At 45.4% G+C, this 27,534-nt stretch overlaps 1 protein-coding gene and 1 non-coding gene across 2 annotated transcripts in view; both read left to right on the forward strand.

Annotated features, from left to right (window-relative positions):
- The window catches only part of npas3 (neuronal PAS domain protein 3), a 1,397,016-nt gene that overhangs the window by 230,383 nt on the left and 1,139,099 nt on the right, over positions 1-27,534 (forward strand). The window lies entirely within an intron of this gene.
- LOC144507400 (U2 spliceosomal RNA) lies at positions 1,556-1,746 on the forward strand. Its single transcript, XR_013500091.1, has one exon. It is a non-coding gene; the product is annotated as a U2 spliceosomal RNA (small nuclear RNA).

Below are 27,534 nucleotides of genomic sequence, written 5' to 3' on the forward strand. Positions count from 1 at the left end.
TCCTTTTTATGGCACTAGCTACTGAAAGCAGGTAAGCTTAAAGTCCCAGCCACTTTGAGAAGCCTAGGGAGAAGGTAAGTGAGGAGGTAACATGGGTCAGAGTGTTCGGGGGGTGGGGTGAGTTGGGTATCAGGGCCAGGGGGAAGGTGGTCAGTTGGGTGTTTGAATGAGTTGGGTGGAGTCAGGTGATTAGTTGGGAGGGTAGATGGGGTTGTGGGATTAATCGGGGGTCCAGTTGGTGGGTGGGAGTGTATTTGGAGAGTCTAGTAGGGGGCAGGGGCATGGGAGAGGTGTCAGTACTATAGTTCCTATGCGTTAAAGTTGTTTTAATTCTTCGAACTCTCTCTGGGTAACTATTCTACTAAGAAAGTAAGAACCATCCAAAGTCTCCAATTTAAATTGGAGTATTAGATGGTTTCCAGTGCAGGGTAATTGCCTATTGCGGAAAGTGTAACTCATGCCCCTTTACCTCATTTCTCACCATTCAAGGCCCCAAATCCTCCTTCCAGATTAAGCAATATTTCACTTGTCCTTCCTTTTATTTGATTATTGTATTAATTGCTCACAATGCAGTCTCCTCTACATTGGGGAGTCTAAGCTCAGACTGGGTGACCGCTTTGCAGAACGCCTTTTTCAGTCCACATGACCCCCAACCTTCCTGCTGTGTACGATTTTAACTTAGCATCTTGTTGTCATACCCACATGTCCGCCCTTGGCCTGCTGCAATGCTCCAGTGAAACCCAGTGCAAGCTGGAGGAGCAGCATCTGATCTTCTAGTTGGGCATGTTGTAGGCCTCGGGCTTCAATGTTGAGTTTGGCAACTTTAGATTTTTTACCTTTTGTCCTCCATCTTAAACCCTACTTTTAAAAAAAAAATCCCATGGCTGTGTTGCCTCAAATGCAAAACACTGCCTCTGTCTCTCACACCAGGCCATCTGTCTTTTGTTCTTAAAGTTGCTACTTTTGTTGTAATTTCTACAGTTCTAACACATTCTCCCTCCTTTCAGTTCTAATAGAAAGTCTAAGGCAGCAGTGGACAACCTGTGACCCGAGGGACACATGGTTCCCACCTGGGTTCTGAGTGCAGCCCTCAACACATTTTGTTGGCCATGGTGCATGCGCAGGATTGCCACATTCTGTTGATTTCTGTCCACGTAGTGTTTTTCTGACCGGTGTGACTGAAGTGATATGTATGTAAAGAAAGGGCAAATGAAGTGAGGTGTGTGTTGATTGCACACAGCATCATTGACTGTGAGAGCCATGAGCTCCCTCTGCCTCCAAAGTGTAGAGATTTATTTTGTTTTTACAATTTTAAGTTAATGACAGTTCTATTAATATATGAATGATTAAGCATTTTCTATAACTTGTTATAAAATATTCAGCATGTATTAAATGTATTTAATCTTATTCATAGGGCCATGGTTAGTCAACAAACCCGATCTTGTGGCCTGCTGAGTTGAAAAAGGGCCGCTCATGTGGCTCATTCACTAATCGAGGTTGCCTATTACTGGTCTGAGGACTCAAAACATTAACTCTGTTTCTCTTCAAATAGATGCTGGCTTCTTTAGCCTTTTAGCTGAGATCAAGTGTAGTATCTGTTCTCCTTGTTTGTTTCTCTTGTGGGGACCATGAATTGGATTCAAGTGGAATTTGAATTTGGTTTTTGGAACAAGCAAGGAATGGATTTGAGTCTGCCTGGTCCACTCTGAGCATTGGCTTTGTAACTTAAAGAATGGTGCAAAATATTTTTAAAAAATAGATGCTGGAAGACCTGCTGAGTTTTTCCAGCATCCTCTGTAACTGACACTATAATGTTTTCACCCCTAGAATCGAAAGTTCTTGATGAAACATTTGTTGGATATGCCACCAAATTAAAATACAAAGGAAGCAATTCACCCATTTGCACACTAAGTACTCCTGCCAGCGGGAAAAAGGGAGTGTTTCCTGCTGCCATTAGCACCGCCTGTCCCACCTGCAGCAGTTAAATTTATGCATCCCGGGAATCACACCGGCCAGCCCGGCTTCACAGAGATGGGGCACTCCAATCTCCATGTTGACAGACATGGTGACTCCCACTAACAAGGGGAGCACCCCCAACCCCTCAGCACAGAGGGGCATCCTCCCTCGCACCACTAAAAGGGTCATCGCTACCCCTGCCCCCCACACCATGCAGGTATGAGGGTGATCTGATCCCCTCCCCCAGCCAGAGGTGTCTAATCCCCCAACATGAGAGACAATCCCAGGTGGGGTCCCTCAGGACCCCTCTCAGGACCTCCAGCCTTGCACTGTCCCCTGGCAGCCCGGCAGTGACAACCTGACCTTAGTTGATGCCTTGTTCTCTGAGGGAGGCAAGGAGGTAAGTGGTCTGTCCATGTGCCCCTCTGCTGCTGCCGGGCTTCAGAGGGAGGATCCCCCAAAGGACCTGTGGGTTGGGTGGGCTTGGGCTGGGGGGAAGTATTTTACTTTGGGACTCTCCACTGGGATGGGCATTCTAGTGGTTGCACTTGTCATTGTTGCCCTGGGAAAAGTGTTATTTAGTTTCAGGATAATGATTTTCTAGGGTAAGATATTGATTATTGCCTCTGTCCTCTGAAATCTTTGAACTGCCCTGGTCACTTTGACATCCATGCCCCTTGGACACCTGGAAGCCTTCAAATTACTTGTTTCCACAATAGGGATTTACCCAGGTATTAAAATCACTCTTTAAAGTGCTTTTATAGAGATGACCTATCAAGATTTCCTGGGAGAACCCCTTGCTTTCTCTCCCAGACTACAGGTACTATGAAACCCCTTTGAAGTGCTTTCATGGTCACTTTCACTGAGGAGTAACTTTTTTAACATTGGAAGGTTAGCATCTGGTGTCTGTAACCTTTGAAGGAGTTTGATTGACAGGTATAGATTACTTACCCACCAGCAAAGAGCCTCATTTGGTTTTCTTTCCCTACACACTTGAATGCATCTCAGGTGCTTTGTAAACGTTGTGGTTGGGGAAGAGGACATTGAATCTCATACAATATCCAACCTAACCACAATGTTTATAAACATTCAGCCTTTGATTGCCAGGTCCACATACAAGGCACTAGATCCGTATTTGTCAGGACCTCAGCAAAGTCCACTCGGTGGGCTTCCTGATGGGGCAGGTACATAGCGGGAGGCCACTGAATCAGGCTTCCAGCCCACAAATTACATGATTATTCGGCATTTTGAATATTGGGTGGTAACCTAATCATGGCTGGCAGACTGTGAGTATTGCAACGAGTTTGCCGCTCAGCAGAATCCTGTTTTAGGCCTGTTGCCCGATTTATTGGGCCTTCAGTCTTTCCGCCAGGAGCTAGTGGGCCCTGTGAATCCTGACCATAATGTAAATTGGTAGTTTATTTTAGTTAGAAGCTCAGAATTTGGACCTAAGTGAATTTTGTTTCTTGACTTTCATAGTAGATTGTAACTAATTTTTCTACATAGTTACAAATTTGGCCACTGTAGCTTGAATTTTACAGTCAACACATTTAAGGAATTTTGACTATTTAATCCAGAAACTTCAGTCAGAATTGACTTAGAAAAGATTAAGAAAGCGATTTTCTGTGGCCGCAAGCCCCAGCTGGGAAACCTGATAGCCTATTGAATGGGGTGAGAGGGCCAAATCAGGATTCCCGCTGGACATCGATCCCATTGATTCCATCTGGAGTGGACGAGAACCCTATTGAAGCTAATTAACATGTATTAAAATATAGTTAGCAGACTGGAAGCCCAATTCTACGATTTCCCTATGTTCTCCTAACCCCTAGGGCGGCACGGTAGCACAGTGGTTAGCACTGCTGCTTCACAGCTCCAGGGACCTGGGTTCGATTCCCGGCTTGGGTCACTGTCTGTGTGGAGTTTGAACCTTCTTCCCATATATGGATTTTAATAAGGCGTGTGGAGTTTGAACCTTCTTCCCATATATGGATTTTAGTAAGGCGTTTGATAAGGTTCACCATGGTAGGCTTCTACAGAAAATGCAGATGTATGGGATTGGGGGTGATCTAGGAAATTGGATCAGGAATTGGCTAGCGGATAGGAAACAGAGGGTGGTGGTTGATAGTAAATATTCATCATGGAGTGCGGTTACAAGTGGTGTACCTCAGGGATCTGTTTTGGGGCCACTGCTGTTTGTAATATTTATTAATGATCTGGATGAGGGTATAGTTGGGTGGATTAGCAAATTTGCTGATGACACCAAAGTCGGTGGTGTGGTAGACAGTGAGGAAGGGTGTCGTAGTTTGCAGGAAGACTTAGACAGGTTGCAAAGTTGGGCCGAGAGGTGGCGGATGGAGTTTAATGCGGAGAAGTGTGAGGTAATTCACTTTGGTAGGAATAACAGATGTGTTGAGTATAGGGCTAACGGGAGGACTTTGAATAGTGTGGAGGAGCAGAGGGATCTAGGTGTATGTGTGCATAGATCCCTGAAAGTTGGGAATCAAGTAGATAAGGTTGTTAAGAAGGCATATGGTGTCTTGGCGTTTATTGGTAGGGGGATTGAATTTAGGAGTCGTAGCGTTATGTTGCAACTGTACACAACTCTGGTGCGGCCGCACTTGGAGTACTGTGTGCAGTTCTGGTCCCCACATTACAGGAAGGATGTGGAGGCTTTGGAGAGGGTGCAGAGGAGGTTTACCAGGATGTTGCCTGGTATGGAGGGGAAATCCTATGAGGAGAGGCTGAGGGATTTGGGATTGTTTTCGCTGGAAAGGCGGCGGCTAAGAGGGGATCTTATTGAAACATATAAGATGATTAGAGGTTTAGATAGGGTGGATAGTGATAGCCTTTTTCCTCTGATGGAGAAATCCAGCACGAGGGGGCATGGCTTTAAATTGAGGGGGGGTAGTTATAGAACCGATGTCAGGGGTAGGTTCTTTACCCAGAGGGTGGTGAGGGATTGGAATGCCCTGCCAGCATCAGTTGTAAATGCGCCTAGTTTGGGGGCGTTTAAGAGATCCGTAGATAGGTTCATGGACGAAAAGAAATTGGTTTAGGTTGGAGGGTCACAGTTTTTTTTTTAACTGGTCGGTGCAACATCGTGGGCCGAAGGGCCTGTTCTGCGCTGTAATGTTCTATGTTCTATGTTCTATATCTGCGTGGGTTTCTTCCGGGTGCTCCGGTTTCCTCCCTCAGTCCAAAGATGTGCGGGTTAGGTTAATTGGCCATGTTAAATTGCCCCTTAGTGTCCCAGGATGCGTAGGTTAGAGGGATTAGCGGGTAAATATGTGGGGATAGGGTCTGGGTGGGATTGTGGTCGGTGCAGACTCGATGGGCCAAATGGCCTCTTTCTGTACTGTAGGGTTTCTATGATTCTATAATTCTATGATTCTAACCCCGTTAACAGACGTCCCGCGGGCACTGTGGGGAGGGTGGGGAAGCAAGGAGATTAGTCCAGCCTCCAACTGTCAATGGAGCCTCTGCCGTTTCCAGGTTGCAGAGCGGATTCCCTCAAGAAATCTGAGGGTTGAGAGGGCCGGGGCTGGGGGAAAGGCTTGACCTTGGGTGTCTCCTCTGGGATGGGGCTCTTATGGCTGGACTTCTCCTGATTGCCCTGGAAAATTTGGTAATCACTCTCAGGATGATAATTTCAGACACCATTCTGGGAATGATCTTCATTATTGTCTGTGTTCTTCAAAACCTTTGAAGTGGCCTGGTCACATTAAAATCCATGCCTCTAAATACCTGGAATCCCTCCAAATCACAGCAGCTCCACGTTCTACAGTAGGGATTGAGCATCATTTTGGACTCAACATTATACCAAAGAAGAATCCATAGAATTCCTAGAGTACAGAAAGAGGTGATTCAGCCAATCGATTCTGTATCAACCCTCCAAAAGAGCATCCCACCCAGGCCGTCCCCTCCACCCTGTCCCCATAACCCCACACATTTACCACGGCTAATCAACTACACACCTTTGGACACTGAAGGGCAACTTAGCATTGCCAATCCACCTAACCGGCACAACTTTGGAATGTGGGAGGAAACCGGAACACCCGAAGGAAAATCACGTAGACATGGGGAGAATGTGCAAACTCCACACATTCACCTGAGGCTGGAATCAAACCTGGGTCCCTGGTGCTGTGAGGCAACATTACTAACCACTATGCCACGTGCTGCGCTTGGTTAATTTCATAAGCCCATCTAGTACCTGATCTCTTAAAGTGCTCTGATTGAAAGGACCTGTCAGTTTCACTCGGAAGATCCCCCTGCTTTATCTCATAAGCCTCAGCTACTCTGAAACCTCTTAGAAGTATTTTGATTGACAGGAGGCTCTCAGTTTCACTGGGGTGATCCCTTTTAACTTTGAAAGAGCAGCAGCTGCTCTGAAACCTCCTTGAATTGCATGCATTGAATGAAGGCTGTCAGTTTTACTTGCTCCATTAGGGTTTATTTACAAATCACCTGCTCCATTGTGCTTTAGGTTACTTGACTGTCAGACAGCTTTTTTAACATAAGGAACAGATGGTGTATCAGCAGTTAAAAGCTTTTTGACTGACAGCTGGAGGGAGGATCAAAGCCTGCATTGTTGATAAAATCATTTCATGCCTCAATAAGAGGAGGAGAATGAGAGGCAGAAATCTTAAAGTCATGCTTATGCTTTAAAAGTTCCAAGGTCTATGGAGCTGACAGTCAAAGGCTGAAAAATGGTTTCTCATTCAGACGGCAGACATCTGGTGGGCTGATTGGCCGCTTCCTCAGCTGATATTCTAATCATGTTGCCAATGGCATATGGGATGAGAATCTTATCCATTTGAACATTGGCTCATGAGGTTAATCATTGGCTCTTAGAAGTCTCACAAGTCTGATTTTTGATGTGGCTACCTTGGATTTGAAATTGACTTGAGTAATAACAATATCACATTGAACAAACATAGAATCATAGAATCCCTAAAGTGCGGGAGCAGCCCATTCGGCCCACCGAGTCTACACCAATTCTTCAACGGAGCATCCCACCCAGACCCTAACCATTATAAACAACAACAGAAAATGCTGGAAAGTTTCAGCAGGTCTGAAACTTCGGTGGAGAGAGAATAGAGCCAATGTTTAGAGCTCTGACGAAAGGTCATCCAGCTCAAAACTCTGTTCTCTCTCCACAGATGCTGTCAGACCTGCTGAGATTTTTCAGCATTTTCTGTTTTTGTTTCAGATTCCAGCATCTGCAGTATTTTGCCTTTATCTCATTCTGTTATCATACGTGAAGAATAGAACCATTGAGATGCAGTTGTCAAGGGGAAAACTGTAGATTTGCTTCAGTTATATCATATTTTACATGGACATTGTGTTTAATATCTATTCAGTCTTATAATTAACTAGACTTTTGGGGAGTAATTCACTTACAAGATTGATTTTTTGGGGGGTTCATCCTGAAGTGCAGCCTTTCAGAGGTTAATCCATAGTTCCAAATCAAAAATATTGGTCTGATAAAAGATGCAACGTGAAATGCTTCCTGCAGTAACGTGACAATGGGTTATTGTTCCTTCAGTTCTTGTGACAGAAAGAAAAGCAGGAAGTGGTCTTGACTGTCAGCTGAACAGCTGATCACCGATTCTATTGGGGCATGCACTTGTGCCATTCAGCGCAGAGTAATTCCCGTGGGGGGAGAGATCACTCATTTAAATGAACTGAATAGGATCTGCAAAGCGCTGCCAGTGCCAACTGGAATCTCTGATTTTCCCACTGGCAACAGCACTTAGCGTGCGATTAGCAGAATCAGGGCCTAAATATTCAGGGATCACACATTGTTGGCATATCCCAACTGAAATCTGTAACCAGAATTTGTGTTTATTTATTCTTGGATGTTGGCAATGCTGGCACAGCTAACATTTATAGACAATGCCTGATGGGCCCTCATGGTTCATCCATTTAAATCAACCATCTTAGTATGAACTTGGAGTCACATGGGGTCCAGACTGGGTAAAGATGACAGATTTAATTTTGTAAAGAAAATTTGTGTTTGTACGACGACCACGGTCATATTTACTGAAACTCGCTTAAGTTCCAGAATTTCAGTACGTGAATTCAAATTCTGAAACTGCATGGTGGGATTTGAACTTGTTTCCCATGGGGAATTAAAACGGGTTTCTGGATTGCTAGTCCACTGACATGATCATACTCATGCACATTAGTTTTTGACAAAGAGCAATGTGAACAGACTCCAATAGAAAATGTATGATGTTTCATGTCTTTCTTCATGTGAGCTCAATGCGAGTAGCTATCTGGGAAGCCTGTACATCTGTACAATCATCGGAGCAGTGGGTTGAGGGAAGGTCAGCAATCCACAGCAGTTTGTCACAGGTATACAGGTATGAAACCAAGAGATATCTAGAATGGCAATCCGGTACAGTGCCTGAATTTTGGGGGCCTCCTTACATCTGGAACAGAAGTAGGGCAGCCCTGAAAATACTATCACTGGGCAGTGTGTCAATTTCAAGATGCAAATCCCAGCACAAGCAAAAATCATAATGGCAGGAGGAAGGTGGGACAGGAATCTTGTTGTTATCCCAATTTAGGGCAATTAACCTTGTTTAAAAGCTGGTCAAGAGCTAGTCAAGGGGTGAAATTTAAATTTTTATTGGGGTGGGCATGTATCCCATGTCTTCAGAAACTACCCAGCTGAAGAGAGTTGGGTAAAGATTGGGGAACCAGCTACAGCTGCACCAGAATATTACCAGGCCCCATAGAAAGTCAGCAGGAAAATGGGGAGCAGGGCATTTGGTAAAGAGTTGCCTATTACACTGCCTGGGTGGCAGGGAGAGTGAGCACTAGGCTGGGCTTTGAACAAGATTGACGCCCCCATTAAATCTTGGTGCAGAAGAGCTGCCAAGGCCAACTGGGTAGCCACTTATCCAGAAAGAAAGTTCGAGCTAGTATTGAGGACATGAATGTCAGATTTTGGACCAGTGGTAATTAGGAACAACATCCTCCACAGTAAGGGTAGAATTGCAGGCATTAGAAGGACAAGGGAAAGGAAAGATGGGTCAAGAAGACAATGCAGGCCAAACCCTGAACATGGGATCTACCGGCAAAGATGGAGCTGCCTGGAAATGAAGGAAAACTCGTGCCATAGAAGACTGTGACTCTCCTGGCATGTGGTCACAGAGATCCGTGCCTTCATCATCAAAAACCTGCAGCTCCGGTTGCCATGCCCTGTCAGTAGCCCTGAAAGTCACTGTGGCTTTGAACGTCATTGCTACTGGCTCCTTCCAAGGATTCTCAGTGCCATTTTGCATGGGGTTGCTTACCCCTGCAGCTCGCAGGTGATTCATGCCATCTTTGCCAGAGCAATACAGTATTTTCATTTAATGATAAACACAAGGACAATTGGAATTGCATTTCATCTTTATCACTAGATTTTCCCCATGCAGGGCATCATCATTTGTACCCACATGACCATCAGACACCTAGTGGCTGGCCAATGAGATCCATCATCAGGAACGGCTTCCACTTCTTCAATGCCCAACTGATCTGCTACCACAACAAAAATTTCCACTGTGTGTGCTCACTTTCCTGGCAGCTACCATAACAGTTTATGTGGTAAAAATTCAGCCTAGGATCCACTTACCTGGGAGTCAGAGAGACAGCAGACCTTTCAGCTACTTGGAACCAGCCTGTGCTGAGTTTGAAAAGAGAATGACAAAACAAATAATGACACCACAGGAAAAGCATATGTTCATTAGTTGGTAAGCTGCTGCTGTGAGGGACTGTCTTTAAATTGCTATAAATGAGAAAAGCATATTATTTTGAAAGAAGAAGCTAGACTTGGATTTAAGTAAGAAACACCAAGAGTAAGGGAAATTCAGTGTCAGTATAATACAGTAATATAAGTAATCCAAAATATAATAAAGTTAACTTAAATAAAAAATAAAGTTAAGACATGGCAGAGCAGGTCGAGTTGAGTCCCTGTTTGGTAATATGTGGGAAGTCATAGAGGACCAGTGCCTGAGACGATCATAGTAAGAAGTCTCACAACACCAGATTAAATTCCAACAGGTTTATTTGGTATCACGAGCTTTCGGAGTGCTGCTCCTTCATCAGGTGAGTGGTCATGTGTGCAGGAAATGCAGGCAGCTGCAAAAACTTGAGCTTCTGGTTTTTGAGCTCAAGCAGCGGCATGTGGCACATCTGTGAGGCTGAGAGCTACGTGGATAGCACGTTCAGAGAGGTGGTCAAACCATAGAAAGGGAATGGGTGACTGCCAGGCAGTCCAAGAGAACCAGGCAGGTAATGCAGGAGTCCCCTGGGGTCCAACTCACAAATGGTTTTTCTGTTTTGAAAGCTGGTACCTCAGAAGGGTCCAGTCAGAGCCAAATTTGTGACACTATGAGCAGCTCAACTGTACAGGAGGGGAGGAAGACCAATATTGATAGGGGATTCATTAGCTAGGCAAACAGACAAGCATTTCTGTGACAATGGACCTGACTTCAGGATGGTATGTTGCCTCCCTGGTGACAGGGTCAAGGCTGTCACAGAGCAACTGCAGGACATTCTTTTGGAAGGGTGAACAGATCAGCTAGTTTAACTTCAATGGTGGAAAAGCTTTTAGAAACAATTATTTGAGATAGTATTAGTAGTCACATGAAAAATCTCTTTCCCTTCCCATCATTGGAATGTTCCATGTGCAGGGAGCTATATATGGCATGCACATTGCCCGGTGGGCACCATACAATCAAGTGGTGCCCTTCATTAATAGGAAGGGGTTCCATTTCCTTAATGTTCATATAGTGTGTGACCACCGGATTAAAATCATGCAGGTGTGTGCATGGTGCCTGGGGAGTTTGCATGATAGTTCAGTCTTATGCAGTTCGGACATCCCCAGGCTCTTTGAGGACTGATGTCATGAAGGGGGATTCAGAAGGGCTGGGGATGGCTTGGGTCATCTGGGTGTACAGCCCCGACATGGGCTTCAGCGCTTCCTCCTCTCTTGGGGTGCCCAATGGCCCCTGGGGCACTCCATTGGATGGAGGGCAGCTGGAGTCTGTGCCACCTGGTTCTGCCAATCCTGGAGGCTTAACTGCATTGACCCTATGGTGTGCAAGCCGACAGTGATGGCCATCTGAGTCTGGACCAAGCTCTGGTCCCCTCAGCGATAGTCCTTTGAGATTGGACCAAGCTCGCGAGGCCAGCAGCATGACCCACTGTGAGTGAGGCAAAGTCTCAAAGCCCACAGCCATGACCCTTTGTGTCCCAAGCATGCTCCCCTGGGCCCTGAGCCATGGCCCTCAGCAACTCAACCATGCCTTGTACCCTGCTACCCACGGCAACTATTTCCTACCCCAGGCTTTCCACTGAGATAACCATTCTTGAGTATTGGCCTGAGTGCCACGTAATGCCAGCACCACCTCCTGCACCTGAAGGCTGTGAGAGTCCTCCAAACAGCCTTGCAGTTGCTAGAATATTACTGACAACCCCTCCTGTAATCCCCGGTTCTGCCTCTGCATCTCCAGCAGCTTCAGGATAACTGATCCCGGCGGCTCGGCAAGTGGCTCGGAGCCAACTGTCTCCTTGGCTCTGGGAGGCCTCCACCTGCCTGAGCCCTCGGATCTTCCCACCTCCATCTGATGTGCATTAACGGCTGTATGGTGCTCACCCGAAATGCCCTAGTAGAAGCCTCGCCGCTAACATGTCCCACCGTGCTGGTGGCGGTGCGTGTGATGTTTGTGTTGACTGTTGAGTGCTTTCCTCCGAGGTTTCATCAGAGCCTTTCTCGTTGAGGGGGGGGGGGGGGGGGGGGGGTGGTTCTCAGTGTGGGTAGCAAGGAGGGCACTGAGTCCTGAGGGCCCATCCCGATCGAGGTCATCTCCTGTGTAGCAAGACACATGGTTCAGTGCAAAGGGAGGGACAAGTATCTGGGCAGTTTATAACTTACTGGGCCAGCTTTTCCTGCAGAGACAGAAGTGGGATTGAAAAATAAATATTTGATAGACATATGTGTCTAAGTCTTAAACAGAAACAGTGGAGTAAGTCATCCACTGTGATGAGTGCATGTAAATGCACTGTATAATAAAGTAAACTGTATTTGGATACCTTTGAACTTGTATAATGTTTGAAATGATACTTGAAACTTGTACATCTCATGTGCTAAATGTAATTTTACAAGATGTAAATTTTAAATTTAAACTATTGAAAGTCTGATGGCTGGAAGGGCGCAGGGTTTTGGGGATGGGGGCAATCAGGTGGTATATTTTGGCACTGTGCCTCAGCAGGCAGGATTTGTGATGGGGGGTGCCAGAGGGATTGGAGGAATGTGCTAGGCAGATGGGTGCTGGGAGGCCGTGCGGTGTTAGGGATTGGATCAACATGGACAGTCCAGGGGCGACGGATGCCAGGAGGGGATGGACACTCACCTTTGCAGCCCAAACAAGGTCATTCATTTTTTTCTCCACTGGCCCCCGGTCCTCCTTGCCAATGCACAGGCACTGACAGCCACTGCCACCGCTTCCCAAGTCGTATTGCCCACCCAACCCCCGGGTCATTGACCGTCTCTGGGGAAGAAGATGGCCCTCCACTCCTCCACAGCATCCAGCTGCCATCCCAACTCCCCCTCCATAAACCATGGAGCTGCTCTACAAGGTGCCATCTTCCTGGCGTGCTTGACTGTGAGTGCATCCTCAATGTTTAATTGCAGCTCCTCCCTTGTTAACGGCCACTTTGAGCGAGGCATGTGCCTGGAGCCTCCGTGATGGCATGATTTGCATGGAGGCTCTTTTATTGCACTAAGTGTCGAAAGATTGCGATGTGGACTGCGCTGAAAACACCAACTCCTGTTTTCCCACTGTTATAACACTTAGAATTTGTTTATGAAAATTCTGCCCATTAATCTTTAAAGGGTAGATGTTGAGAAAATGTTTCCTCTTGCTTGGGAAACTAGAATACAGAGTTGCAGTCTCAGAATAAGGGGGTGACCATTTATGATTATGAGAAATGTTTTCATAGAACATAGAACATTACAGCACAGTACAGGCCCTTCAGCCCTCGATGTTGCGCCGATCTGTGAAACCAATCTAAAGCCCATCTAACCTACACTATTCCAATATCATCCACATGTTTATCCAATGACCATTTAAATGCCCTTAATGTTGGCGAGTCCACTACTGTTGCAGGCAGGGCATTCCACGCCCTTACTACTCTCCGAGTGAAGAACTTACCTCTGACATCTGTCCTATATCTATCACCCCTCAATTTAAAGCTAGTAGTGTGGCGACCAGAATTGAAAATTATATTCCAAGTGCGGCCTAACTAAAGTTCTATAAAGCTGCAACATGACTTGCCAATTTTTAAACTTAATGCCCCGGCCGATGAAGGAAAGCATGCCGTATGCCTTCTTGACTACCTTCTCCACCTGCATTGCCACTTTCAGTGACTTATGTAACTGTACACCCAAATCCCTTTGCCTATCAATACTCTTAAGGGTTCTGCCATTTACTGTATATTTCCTATCTTTATTAGACCTTCCAAAATGCATTACCTCATATTTGTCCGGATTAAGCTCCATCTGCCATCTCTCCGCCAAAGCCTCCAACCTATCTATATCCTGCTGTATCCTCTGATGGTTCTCATCGCTATCCGAAAATCCACCAATCTTTGTGTCGTCTGCAAACTTACTAATCAAACCAGCTACATTTTCCTCCAAATCATTTATATATATATATTACGAAGATCCCAGCACTGATCCCTGAGGAACGCCACTTGTCATAGCCCTCCATTCAGAAACACACCCTTCCACTGCTACCCTCTGTCTTCTATGACCGAGCCAGTTCTGTATCCATATTGCCAACTCACCTCTGATCCCATGCGACTTCACCTTCTGCACCAGTGGGGTGGGGCAAGGTCTGTGGGGGCCCGGGCCCGGCGCAATGTGGTAGGAGGGCAGCATTCTATCATTTTTTTTGTGAGCATGTGCAGTTGGAGATGCCGATCAGAGCAGCAGTGTTTTGGGTGCGATAAGCCCCACCCACAGGTTTGTGCAGCGCGATTCAGAATCGCTGAGTTTTTTCAGGCAGAGGGGGCACCTCAGAACAGGTCTAAAAGTTGGATCTGAAATACTCCTAGATTCAAGTCCGCCCAGCACTTAGAATCAAAATGGTAAATTCAGGCCCAAAGTGTTTTGATTTGTTTCCCTTTTGATAAGCAGTGGCATATTTCCCAACCCCTCAGTTTTGGTGCGATCCAATTTTCAATCATGCAGCTAACTCAAGATAGGATGATCTCAAATGGTTAGTTTATTTGCACATACTTAAAATGCAAAAAGAGCCTTTGTAACATCTTCCTGACCTTCAGATAGTAAAGAGAGGGATAGAAAAAAGAGTAATTTACAATCCAGGGACCACAGAGGAAATAAGTCTTGTTTCATGTGGGTTCCAGAGTCTGGAATCAATGCCCAATGAGGCATTTCTTCACGGAGGTTGGTTGGCTAAAAACTGATGCTGTATTATTTGCTTGGCAGTATCGGGGAAACTAGCACATTGTTATCCCTAAGAAACCATTAACGACCCCCTCCACAGGTCAAATTCAAAGACAGATCTATAAAGGTGATCTCAAATTTATAACCCATGCTGGCCAACAGTTATCTGCTTGTCTTTAAATCAAAGGACCTCGCAATCTTCCCAGGTACATATCCATTGTCAAAGACAGTGTGGAAAGGTGGAAGCCATGCGACATGACATTTTGGCATGTGGAGCCAGTAATATTGCCTTGCTGAATTGAAAAAGCTAAGACTGCTGCTTACGATCTTACTGTAAGCCTCGCAAAAAAGGTCCCAACTACACTGTTTCTGCTGGAAATTCTGTACAATTGCCTACAAGACTATCTCATCGATTGAAGTCAACAGCACCGGCAAAGTTAATAACACAGCATCAGTTTTCATTGACAGGATTGTGAATATTTTGAATTCTCTATGCCAAAGAGCTGTGGATGTTCAGTTGTTGGGTATATTCAAGACTGTAGATTTTTGGATACTAACGGAATTATGGAATATGGGATTAGTATGGGAAGTTGGAGTTGAGGTCAGCCAGGATCTTGTTGAATAGCGAAGAAGGCATAAAGGTATGGATGATTTATATTATAACTAACAGGAACACCAATTTGTATTTATATGGCATTTTAATCTAACAAAACATTTCAAGGTGGCCTTACAGGAACTTAATAACATAAAATCTGAAATTGAGCCACATTAGGGTGGATAGTCAAAAGCTTAATTAAATAGGTAAGTTTTAATCAGTTTCTTGAAGGATGAAAGAGTGGCAGGGAAATGGAAAGATTAAGGGAGGGAGAACAGAGATCTCAGATGATTGTGTAGCTGGAGGAGATTACAGAGTTGGAGAAAGGCAAGGCCATTGAGACATTGGAAAACAAGGATGAGAATCTTAATATTGAAATATTAGTTCAACCATTTTATATGTATATATTCATGCCATTTTATAAACCATATTATTGCTTAAACTGAAAAAATAAAGAATTCTGCAGTGCAAATAATTTAACCCCACATATTTAGCCCACCAATCCCCCTAAACTACACATCTTGGGACATAAAGGGGCAATTTAGCATGGCCAAGCAACCTAGCCTGCACACCTTTGGACTGTGGGCGGAAACCGGAGTACCCAGAGAAACCCATGCAAACTCGGGGACAATGTGCAAACTCCACACAGTCACCCAAGGCCAGAATTGAACTCGAGTCCCTGGTATTCTGAGGCAGCAGTGCTAACCAGTGTGCCACTGTGTCGACCCACGATGTGTAAGATTGTGTAAGATAATCAGAGCAACAGATGAAATGCCATGAAATGCCTGGGAATCCTAGAGGATATACTTGTACATGTAGTTTACATTAATGATCTGGACAGGAATGTGCAGGGTATGAGCAGTGAGTTTGCAGATGACAGAAAAATTGGTGATGTAAATAGTGAGGAGGAAAGCTCTAGATTACAGGGCGATATAGTTGGGCAGTTCAGATGGGTAGAACAGTAGCAAGTGGAATTTAACCCTGCAAAGTGTGTGGTGATACATTTTGGGAGGACTAACAAGGCAAAGGAACACACAATGAATGATAGGACACTAGGGAGTACAGAGGACCAGACGGACCTTGGGATGCATATCCATTAATCCTTGAAGGCAATAGGGCAGGTAGAGATGGATAAGAAGGCAAATGGGATACTTGCTTTTATTAGCCGAGGCTTAGAATATAAGAGCAGGGATGTTATGATTGAACTGTATAAAACGCTCATTAAGTCACAGCGAGAGTACTGTGTGCCACACTATAGGAAGGAGTGAGTGCAGTAGAAAAGGTGCAGAGGAGATTCACCAGCATGTTGCCTGGGCTGGAGTACTTCAGCTATGAAGAGAGGCTGGGGTCCTCTGCTGCTATCAGCTGACTTTCTGGCAATTTAAGCCCCACCCATTCCCTCTACTGGCGACAAGGGGTTTTCAGCATTTTTTCATGCACTAAATGCATAGCATCCGAGATTTGGACTCGCTGAAAAAACGGATCTAAAACTCCTGTTTTCTCGCTTGTTCTGGACTTAGAAAGTTTTTCATAAGATGGCCCTATATGACTAAGATAACTCAAAAACACTCAAAATCTTTATGTTTCTGCAGCAACAAGTAGGCTATTTTGTAAATTGGAGAATGGGTCTCCTGAAAGTTGCACAATTAGACAGAGTGGTTGTTACCAAAGATAACTTGCTTTGAACAGAATTGCTCAAACATCTGTATTATAGTGGACTTGTCATTTTACTTGACTGCTTATTTCATACTTCTGACCTTTAGTTTGATCAAAAGGCTTTCAGTTAATTGGCTTTGAACATGCTTCAAAAGTGACAGTCTCATTCAAAATGTTATGTAAAAAATATGCATTTTAAATTGGCTTGTCCTTAATGCACTACATCTGTTACGCCAAATGTAAAATTACTGTTGCTAATAATGCGAACTTTAAGAAAGCTGGAGATCTTCATTTGGAAATACACCTCAAGAGTGCTTGCTGGAATAATTGATGTAGATATTATGCTCTCTTGCTACATGTCAACTTCTATATGTCAATTTCTACTTTGGTTTAAATATGTGTACCTGATGTTGCAATTGATCTTGCTGTGATAATACATGTTTTGCAATGTGTACACAGTGCTACAATCATACTACCTTTAATCTACCAGTCACTGTTCCCTTAGTACTTGAGCCAAGAAGGATGGTTGCTGGGTGTCAAGGACTACCTGAAGACCACCTGACTCATGACTGGTGCATAAGCCATCCAGACATGACCAGCATGCATATAATGAGAACCATGTATCCACACAAAATATCATAAAGCAGACCATTCATTCGGGTGCTCAGTCAATGCTTTGCTGCCACACCACTCTGAAGGAGCTCTGCAGTACTAACCAGAATGTGTGTCACCATTCGTCATAGTTGTATCCTGCACAGCTTCACCATCATAAGCTTTTGCAATTAGGATTACAGTGACCTGCAACTAGGGAGGAGCAGGAGGAGGGTAGGAGGTAGTCAACATATCCCCTTTTCAGCCAGGCTGTGTGATCACCTGATTATCCTGCAGAACCAGGGAATACAGCCCCAATTCCTAATTCTCCAACAATCCATATCCCTTGCCTTATCTCACTGACTACCCAGTGTCCTCTGTGGAAATAAAATTCACTACAAAACAGCCATGCTAAACGAACTTTATGAAACATGCAATTTAATATTCCATCCAGGAGTCAGCTAAACACCCTTGTGCATTCCCATCATGTCTGCATAGTGGGTGCCTAGTGATATTATGCAGTGATATCCCATGGGCTACAGCATAGCTGGCAAATGTTTGCTGACATTTAGTGGAGGAGACTTCAAATTTCTTGCAAGACAAACTTGAATAGCTCTGACCCCAGAAGGCTGGGCATTGGACTGCACCACCTTGGCATAAATGCCAGCTATCAGGCTAATAATGGGCAACAGCAAAGCTGCTGGCAAAGTGGCAGTGCAGGAGGACAAATGCTGTCAGCCTGAGAAAGTATAGCATCTTTGTGCCTCATTGTAACAGGCCTTAGGCAGCTCTTCAGCAATTCTAATAATCTGTTGGAGACAGATACTGGAATGCTGAGAGACAAAACAAGCCATATTGAGTACTAAGATTCACAATTACGATGGCAGCTAGCTGGTAACAAACTGAGATTGCATAGTCAGTCTGAACTTCCACTGCACCATTCAGACTTTGGGTAACTTCTACGTCTGCAGCAGAAGTTGAGTAATTGGCTCTACAAAGATTCTCATAAAGTTGGTCAATGGAAAGAATGGACTCCAATCTACTCAAAGAATTCATAGAATCCCTACAGTGCAGAAGGAGGCCATTTGGCCCATCAGGTCTGCACCAACCACAAACCTGCCCAATCCCTATCCCGTAACCCCAAGTATTTTACCCTGCTTGTCCCCCTGACACTAAGGCGTGATTTACCATGGCCAATCTACCTAACTCATACATCTTTGGACTGTGGGAGGAAACCAGAGCACCCGGAGGAAACCCACCCAGACACAGGGGGAATTGAACCCGGGTCCCTGACACTGTGAGGCAGCATGCCTGCCACTGTGCCACCTCAAGCCCTGTGGTGTTGGACACCTCCATGCTCCTTGACAGTGACAAATGTTTTCTGGAAGGTATACCTGTACACCACACCTTTAAGAAAGTCCATCAGCCTTTTTCTGTAGGCATCTTATCTGCATCCCCTGCAGGTGAACTTATGTATGACCTTGCTTTCTAGGGACTCACCACAGTGTCTATCTGATGAATCTTGTGGCACCTGCCAAGATCAAAAAGCAACAAAGAACAGTACAGGACAGAAACAGACCCTTCGGCTCTCCAAGCCTGTGCCAATCATGATGCCTGCTGAAACTAAAACTGTATGTACTTACGGAGTCCGTACCCTTCCATTCCCATCCTATTCATGTATTCGTACCTACTCCCACCACCTCCCCGGGCAGCGCGTTCCAGACATTCACCACCCTTTGTGTAAAAAACCTTGCCTCTCACATCTCCTCTAAACTTTTCCCCATGCACCTTAAACCTTAAAGTGGGACCTCATCTACTTACCAGCCTTCGACCCATCCATGCCGGAGCTTGCTCTGGATATCCAACGACCGGCGAAGCCAAAACGCAGCCCGACCCGGAATGCCCGACCGTGCAGACCCATTTACCGATGCAGGAACTGCAAGCAAGGCAACAAATCCTCCATCCACGCACCGACCAGGGCAAAGAACCTCATTGGACACAACCAGACCCTTAACACTGCAAACTACTCTCACCGTCTCCCAGGCTTGAAAAGAAGCAGTCACTCCAGGAAGCGTGAAAAATGTGCAGGCCTGCAGGTGTGAGTGAAACAACGTGGTCCCAAGGCTCCCCTCCCCAGCTTACTGCTTGCAAATGTCCAATCTCTGGAAAACAAACTAGACAAACTTGGAGCCAGACTCACTTTCCAAAGAGAACTGAGAGACTGCTGTGTACTCTGTTTCATGGAGACGTGGCTCACTCCTGCTTCACTGGACAGTGCCCTACAACCAGATGGCTTCTCAATCCATCGAATGGAGCATATGGCGGCCTCAGGCAAGGCTAGGGCAAAGTGGGGTCTGCTTCCTAATCAACACCTCGTGGTGCCTAGACGTAGTAACACTGGCAACTTTCTGCACCCCAGACCTAGAATATCTGACACTAAAATGCCACACCTACTACCTTCCGCGGGAGTTCGCCTCCGTTATCCTGATAGCAGTTTATATCCCACCCCAGGCGGACGTGAAGATTGCGCTGGAGAAATATACAAAATAGCCTTGAGATGCAACATCCTGAGGCCTTGTTCATCGTGGCCAGGAACTTCAATCAAGCCAAGCTCAAGAGCGTACTACCAAGTTACCACCAACACATCTCCTGTTCCACCAGAGGCCCAAACATCCTCGACAATTGCTACACAGATATCAAACGCGCCTACCACTCTAGCGCCCACCCACACTTTGGCAAATCAGACCACAGGGCTGTGCTTCTGCTCCCAAATTACAAGCAAAAACTGAAGCAGGAGAATCTATCAAAGAAAGTCGTGCAATGTTGGTCTGAGGAATCGGATGATCTCCTACAGGGCTGCTTGGAGTCAGTGGACTGGTCAGTATTTAAAAACTCTGCGACCAACCAGAATGAGTACGCCACTACTGACTTCATTAGTAAGTGTGGAGATGATTGTGTGCCAAAGAAGCAAATCCGTGTGTTCCCCAACCGGAAACCATGGATAAACAGGGATATCCACTGCTTGCTGAAGTCCAAGTCTGAGGCGTTCAAGTCAGACGACACTGACGTATACAGGGAAGCCAGATACGATCTAAGGAGATCCATCAAAGATGCCAAAAGACAGTACCGGAGTTAGAGTCCCAGGCTAGCCACACCGACCCCCGCCAACTATGGCAAGGTTTGCAAGACATAGCAGGCTACAAGATGAAGGCGTGTAAAATCACCGGCTCAAACTCACCCCTCCCTGATGAACTCAATGCATTCTACGCCCGTTTTGAGCAAGAGGTCAGTGAGAGCATGCCCTCCACCCTGGAAGCCCTGGATGAACCTGTATCTGGGGTCACCATTGCAGATTTCAGAGCAGCTTTCTCGAAGGTCAATCCACGGAAGGCGACTGGCCCAGATGGGGTACTCGGACGTGCACTCAGATCCTGCGCGGATCAGCTGGTTGGGGTACACACAGACATCTTCAACCTCTCTTTACAACTATCTGAGGTCCCTATCTGCTTGAAGAAGACGACCATCATCCTGGTACCTAAGAAAAACCAAGCAGCGTGTCTTAATGACTATTGGCCAGTGGCTCTGACATCCATCGTTATGAAATGCTTCGAAAGGCTAGTCATGGCACGAATCAATTCCAGCCTCCCGGACTACCTGGATCCACTACAGTTTGCCTACCACCGCAACAGGTCCACAGCAGACACCATCTCCCTGGCTCTGCACTCAACCCTGGAACACCTAGATAACAAGGACATCTATGTCAGACTCCTATTTATTGACTACAGCTCAGCCTTTCACACCATTATTCCCACAAAACTAATCTGCAAACTCCATGGCCTGGGCCTCGGCACCTCACTCTGCAACTGGATCCTGAACTTCCTAACTCAATCCTTAAGGATAGGCAACAACACCTCCTCCACGATCATCCTCAACACCAGTGCCCCACAAGGCTGTGTTCTCAGCCCCCTACTATACTTCTTATACACCTATGACTGTGTGGCCAAATTCCCCTCCAATTCAATTTTCAAGTTTGCTGATGACACCACCATAGTGGGTTGGATCTCAAACAATAACGAGACAGAATACAGGAATGAGGTAGAGAATCTAGTGAACTAGTGCGGCAACAATAATCTCTCCCTCAATGTCAACAAAATGAAGGAGATTGTCATCGACTTCAGGAAGCGTAAAGGAGAACATGCCCCTGTCTCCATCAACCGGGACAAAGTAGAAAGGGTCGAGAGCTTCAAGTTTTTAGGTGTCCAGGTCACCAACAACCTGTCCTGGTCCCCCCATGCCGACACTATAGTTAAGAAAGCCCACCTTTCTCAGAAGACTAAGGGAAATTTGGCATGTCAGTTACGACTCTCACCAACTTTTACAGACGCACCATAGAAAGTATTCTTTCTGGTTGTATCATAGCTTCGTATGGCTCCTGCTCTGCCCAAGACCGCAAGGAACTACAAAAGGTCATGAATGTAGCCCAATCCATCACGCAAACCAGCCTCCCATCCATTGACTCTGTCTACACTTCCCGCTGCCTCGACAAAGCAGCCAGCATAATTAAGGACACCCACACACCCTGGACGTTCTCTCCTCTACCTTCTTCCGTTGGGAAAAAGATACAAAAGTCTGAGGTTACCTACCAAACGACTCGAGAACAGCTTCTTCCCTGCTGCTGTCAGACTTTTGAATGGACTTACTTTGCATTAAGTTCATCTTTCTCTACACCCTAGCTATGACTGTAATACTACATTTTGCACTCTTCCGTTTCCTTCTCTGTGAACGGTATGCTTTGTATAGAGCGCAAGAAACAATACTTTTCACTGTATGTTAATACATGTGACAACAATAAATCAAATGAAATCAAAAATCTACGTCCCTTAGTACTTTACTTTTCTACCCTAGGAAAGAGCACCTGACTCTCCACTATGTCACTCACTATCTTGTGAACCTCGATCAGGTTGCCCCTCAACCTCCATCACTCCAGTGAAAACAAACTGAGTTTATCCAGCCTCTCCTCATAGCTAATACCCTCCAGACCAGGCAACACCCTGGTAAACCTCTTCTGTACCCTCTCCAAAGCATCCACATCCTTCTGGTAGTGTGGTGACAAGAATTGTACGCAATATTCCAAATGAGGCGTAGCTAAGATTTTGTACAGCTGCAGCATGACCTGCCAATTTTTATATTCAACGTCCCGACCGACGAAGGCAAGCATGCTGCATGCCTTCTTGACTACATTATCTTTAATTTAGATAAATGTGAGGTGATGCATTTTGGTAGATTGAACCAGGGCAGGACTTAATCAGTTAATAGTAGGGCATTGGGGAGAGTTACAGAACAAAGAGATCTAGGGGTACATGTTCATAGCTCCTCGAAAGTGGAGTCACAGGTGGACAGAGTGGTGAAAAAGGCATTCAGCATCTTGGTTTCATTGCTCAGACCATTGAATACAGGAGTTGGGACGTCTTGTTGAAGCTGTACAAGACATTGGTATGGCCACACTTGGAATACTGTGTCCAGTTCTGGTCACCTTATTACAGAAAGGATATTATTAAACTAGAAAAGGTGCAGAAAAGATTTACTAGGATGCTACCGGGACTTGATGGTTTGAGTTATAAGGAGAGGCTGGATAGACTTGGACTTTTTTCTCTGGAGCATAGAAGGCTGAGGCGTAATCTTATAGAGGTCTACAAAATAATGAGGGGCATAAATCAGCTAGATAGTCAATATATTTTCCCAAAGGTAGGGGAGTCTAAAACTAGAGGGCATAGGTTTAAGATGAGAGGGGAGAGATACAAAAGTGTCCAGAGGGGCAATTTTTTCACACAGAGGGTGGTGAGTGTCTGGAACAAGCTGCCAGAGGTAGTAGTAGAGGCGGGTATAATTTTATTTTTTAAAAAGCATTGAGACAGTTACATGGGTAAGATGGTATAGAGGGATATGGGCCAAATGCGGGCAATTAGGACTAGCTTAGGGGTTTTAAAAAAAAGGATGGCATGGACAAGTTGGGCCAAAGGGCCTGTTTCCATGCTGTTGACCTCTATGACTCACCTGCGTTGCCACTTTCCGTGATCGGTGGACATGTACACCCAGATCTCTCTGCATGTCAATATTCCTTAGGGTTCTACCATTTACTGTATAATTCCTACTTGCATTGGACCTCCCAAAATACATTACCTCACATTTGTCCGGAGGACTTTCTCCTCCAATGGCCACGAAGATGCCACATCACTTGGAGCATGCTGTTTGCCTTGTGTAATTTTCACTCTTACAGGTCAGACATGCCCCCACCTACTTGTAGCACCTGTTGCAACCAAAATGCACTTCTCCTTTAAAGATGCAGGCTGATTTTAAATATTGCAAGATAGCTTTTAATGATTCCAAGCTTGCATGAACTTGTGCAGTCTTTCAGCAGTATGTACAGCCCTGGGTGCAAGCTACAATCATTAAAATTAGCAGGCAGCACAACGTTAATGTACATTCTGCATCACAACAAATGCAGATGGGTAAATCGCTTTGACAAAGGGTCATCTGGACTCGAAAAGTCAGCTCTTTTCTCACCTTATGGATGCTGCCAGACGTGCTGAGATTTTCCAGCATTTTCTCTTTAGGTAAATCGCTCCATGGATCATCACTTTAATGGGGTAGAAATGCTTGTGCACTCCAACAATCCCTTGGAGTGGTTGGGGAGAGTGGCAGAGAGTTTGTGAGGGAGCTGCCAGGCAAAGTCCAGACCAAAGAATATCAATGGCATAATGGTGAAGGAAGACTGTGTGTCTCATTGACTGTGAAGATGGAGGAATGGTGCAAAGGGAAGCTTTACTTGGTCAATGTGGTTTGACATGTCATGAAAATCTGATCACCAAACCATTAAGATTGCATTAATGATGGCATGGTGCTCCAAGGTCCCCAAGTTAAACAAAGTAATGTGCAGCCTTCTACCAGCTCCTTCCTTTGCCAAGTCTTATAGCAACGGAGAATCTTTTTACATTAATTTATGGATGTATGCGTCACTGACTATGCTAGCATTTAATGTCCGTCCCTAGTTGCCCTTCACAAGGCAGTGGTGTACTGCCTTCTCGAACCACTGCAGTCCCTGAGGTAAAGGTAACACAGTGCTGTTCGGGAGGGAATTCCAGGATTGACCAAGTGACAGAGAAGGAATGGCGATACATTTCCAAGTCAGGATGGTGGATTTCCTTCTAGATAGTAGTGGTCATGGGTTGGAAGCTGCTGCCTAAGGAACCTTGGTGAGTTTCTGCAATGCATCTTATAGATGGCACTCACAGCTGCCACTGTTCGTCATTGGTGGAGGGAATGAATATTTGGGAAAGGGTATCAATCAAGTGGGCTGCTTTGTTCTGGATGGTGTCAAGCTTCTTAAGTGTTGTTGGAGTTGTACCCATCCAGATAAGTGGACAGTATTCCAGTGCACTCCTGACTTGTGTCTTGCAGACGGTGGACAGACTTTGGGAAGTCAGGAGGTGAGTTACTCACTGCAGGATACCTAACGTTTGACCTGCTCTAGTAGCCACAGTATTTAAAAAGCTAGTCGAGTTCAGTTTCTGCTTAATGGTAACCCTCAGGATGTTGTTAGTGCGGAATTCAGCAATGGTTAGATGCGCTCTTGTTGGAGATGGTCATTGCCTGGCACTTAGACCATAAGACATAGGAGCGGAAGTAAGGCCATTCGGCCCATCGAGTCCACTCCACCATTCAATCATGGTTGATTTCAACTCCATTTACCCGCTCTCTCCCCATAGCCCTTAATTCCTCGAGAAATCAAGAATTTATCAATTTCTGTCTTGAAGACGCTCAACGTCTCGGCCTCCACAGCCCTCTGTGGCAATGAATTCCACAGACCTACCACTCTCTGGCTGAAGAAATTTCTCCTCATCTCTGTTCTAAAGTGACTCCCTTTTATTCTAAGGCTGTGCCCCCGCGTCCTAGTCTCCCCTGCTAATGGAAACAACTTCCCTACGTCCATCCTATCTAAGCCGTTCATTATCTTGTAAGTTTCTATTAGATCTCCCCTCAACCTCCTAAACTCCAATGAATATAATCCCACGATCCTCAGACGTTCATCGTATGTCAGGCCTACCATTCCTGGGATCATCCGTGTGAATCTCAGCTGGACCCGCTCCAGTGCCAGTATGTCCTTCCTGAGGTGTGGGGCCCAAAATTGCTCACAGTACTCCAAATGGGGCCTAACCAGTGCTTTATAAAGCCTCAGAAGTACATCCCTGCTTTTGTATTCCAAGCCTCTTGAGATAAATGACAACATTACATTTGCTTTCTTAATTACGGACTCAACCTGCAAGTTTACCTTTAGAGAATCCTGGACTAGGACTCCCAAGTCCCTTTGCACTTTAGCATTATGAATTTTGTCACCGTTTAGAAAACTTAGTGTGGTGCAAATGTTACTTGCCACTTGTCAGCCCAAGCCTGGATATTGTCCAGGTCTTGCTGCATTTGGACGTGGGCTGCTTCAGTATCTGAGGAGTCATGAATGTTACTGAACATTGTGCAGTCATCAGCGAACATTCCCATTTCTGACCTTATGTTGGAAGGAAGACATTGATGAGCAGCTGAAGATGGTTTGGCCTAAGACGCTTCCCTGAGGAACATCTGCAGTGATGTTCTAGAGCTGAGATGATTGACCTTCAGTCACCATGACCATCTTCCTTTGTGCCAGATATGACTCCAACCATTTGGTGGGGGAGGGGGGGGGGGGTGGCGTTTGACAACCGAAACAGGGTTGTGAACCTGGGAATCCCTAGTCAAGAATATAAACAATGGCGACATGCATGAAGATTGTTGGGTATCTAGATTTGCACAGAGGTGTATTTGGCCAGCAGCATCTGTGACTGAGCAGTCCTCTTCAGGATACCCTCTGCTCACTCCAGTTGGAGAGGGGCCCAGAAAATATGCCCAGAAAATAGGCTGCCCCACTTTCTCTTGGCTGGGCAATTACACCCTGCGGGATCGCTATCTTTGTGGTCAAAGAAAGAAACATTTCAAATTTTCGACCTGGAATGGATAATCTCAAGAGTTACGATCCAGAAGGAAAATCTACAATCATATCACATGAGCAATCGAGACTCCAAATTGACATCATTGCCCTCAGTGAGACTCACTTTTCTAGCGACAGGCAGCTGAAGGAACAAATAGGGGGATACACCTTCTACTGACAAGGAAAGGCTGATAGTTACACTTGTGTCCACAGAGTTTGTTTTCCATCCGGAATAGATTTTGGATGGACTGTTGGAGCTCTCCGATTTTATAAATGAAAGACTCATGACACCTCACTTAGAGCTCAGCTGCAATCAGCATGCTACCTTCATCAGCACTTATGTCCTGACTGTTTAGTCAGCTAAAGACTCTAAGGAAAAGTTATATTCTGACCTCAATGAAATCCTCGCTGCAATCCCAAAAGAAGATCCTTCTGGGGAACTTTCATGGCCGTGACTCTGATATCTGGAGCTGAACCATTCAAAGAAATGGGGTGAGAAAAACCAATGCAAATAACATCGTCCCCATCAAAGAATGCTCAGCATGGCCTCATTATAACGAACAACCTATTTCTTAATAAGGGCAAACACAAAACTGCATGGAGACATCCGAGATCAAAGCATATCTCCTGGATTATGTCCTTGTTTGGCTGAAATATTTAATTGATGTCTGTATCACTCGATCCATGTAGGGGACTGATGCCTGCTGAACAGATTGACTTGTTTGGTCAGTGATGAATAACCATGTAGCCCCAAGTCATGCAAGACCCAAAAGTTGAAGAGGAAGAAGATGAATGTTTCAGTCTTAAAGCAGCCCCACAGAAGAGAGAAATCCCAAGGGCAACTCGTGACCAACCTGAAAAATCTTCACACATTTAACTCAATTCCTAAACTGTGGGATCAAATAAAGTTGGCCTGCTGGACTCCCAGGTCATTGAGTTCAAGCATTGCGGCCACCAGAGCTGGTTTGATGAGGATAATGGTGGAAAAGTGACCTCCTAGGACAAAAATGAGCAGCTTTCATTAGCTGGCATAACAACCTGAGGTTGCAAGTCAAGAAGGCAGCTTTCTAACAGCTGAAAGCTAACACCCAAACTCAAATCGGATAGAAAGAGATGGAGAAAAAGTCACTGATGAAGCAGCTAAGATATTGGACTGAGGAACTCCTGCAGCGATGTCCTGGGACTGAAGTACTGAGGTACTTCCCTCTTGTCCACAGGGAAAATCCTGAATTGCTTACTTCCTATGGCTGATAAAAT

This window comes from Mustelus asterias, chromosome 18, assembly GCF_964213995.1.
Source record: "Mustelus asterias chromosome 18, sMusAst1.hap1.1, whole genome shotgun sequence".
Taxonomy (NCBI): domain Eukaryota; kingdom Metazoa; phylum Chordata; class Chondrichthyes; order Carcharhiniformes; family Triakidae; genus Mustelus; species Mustelus asterias.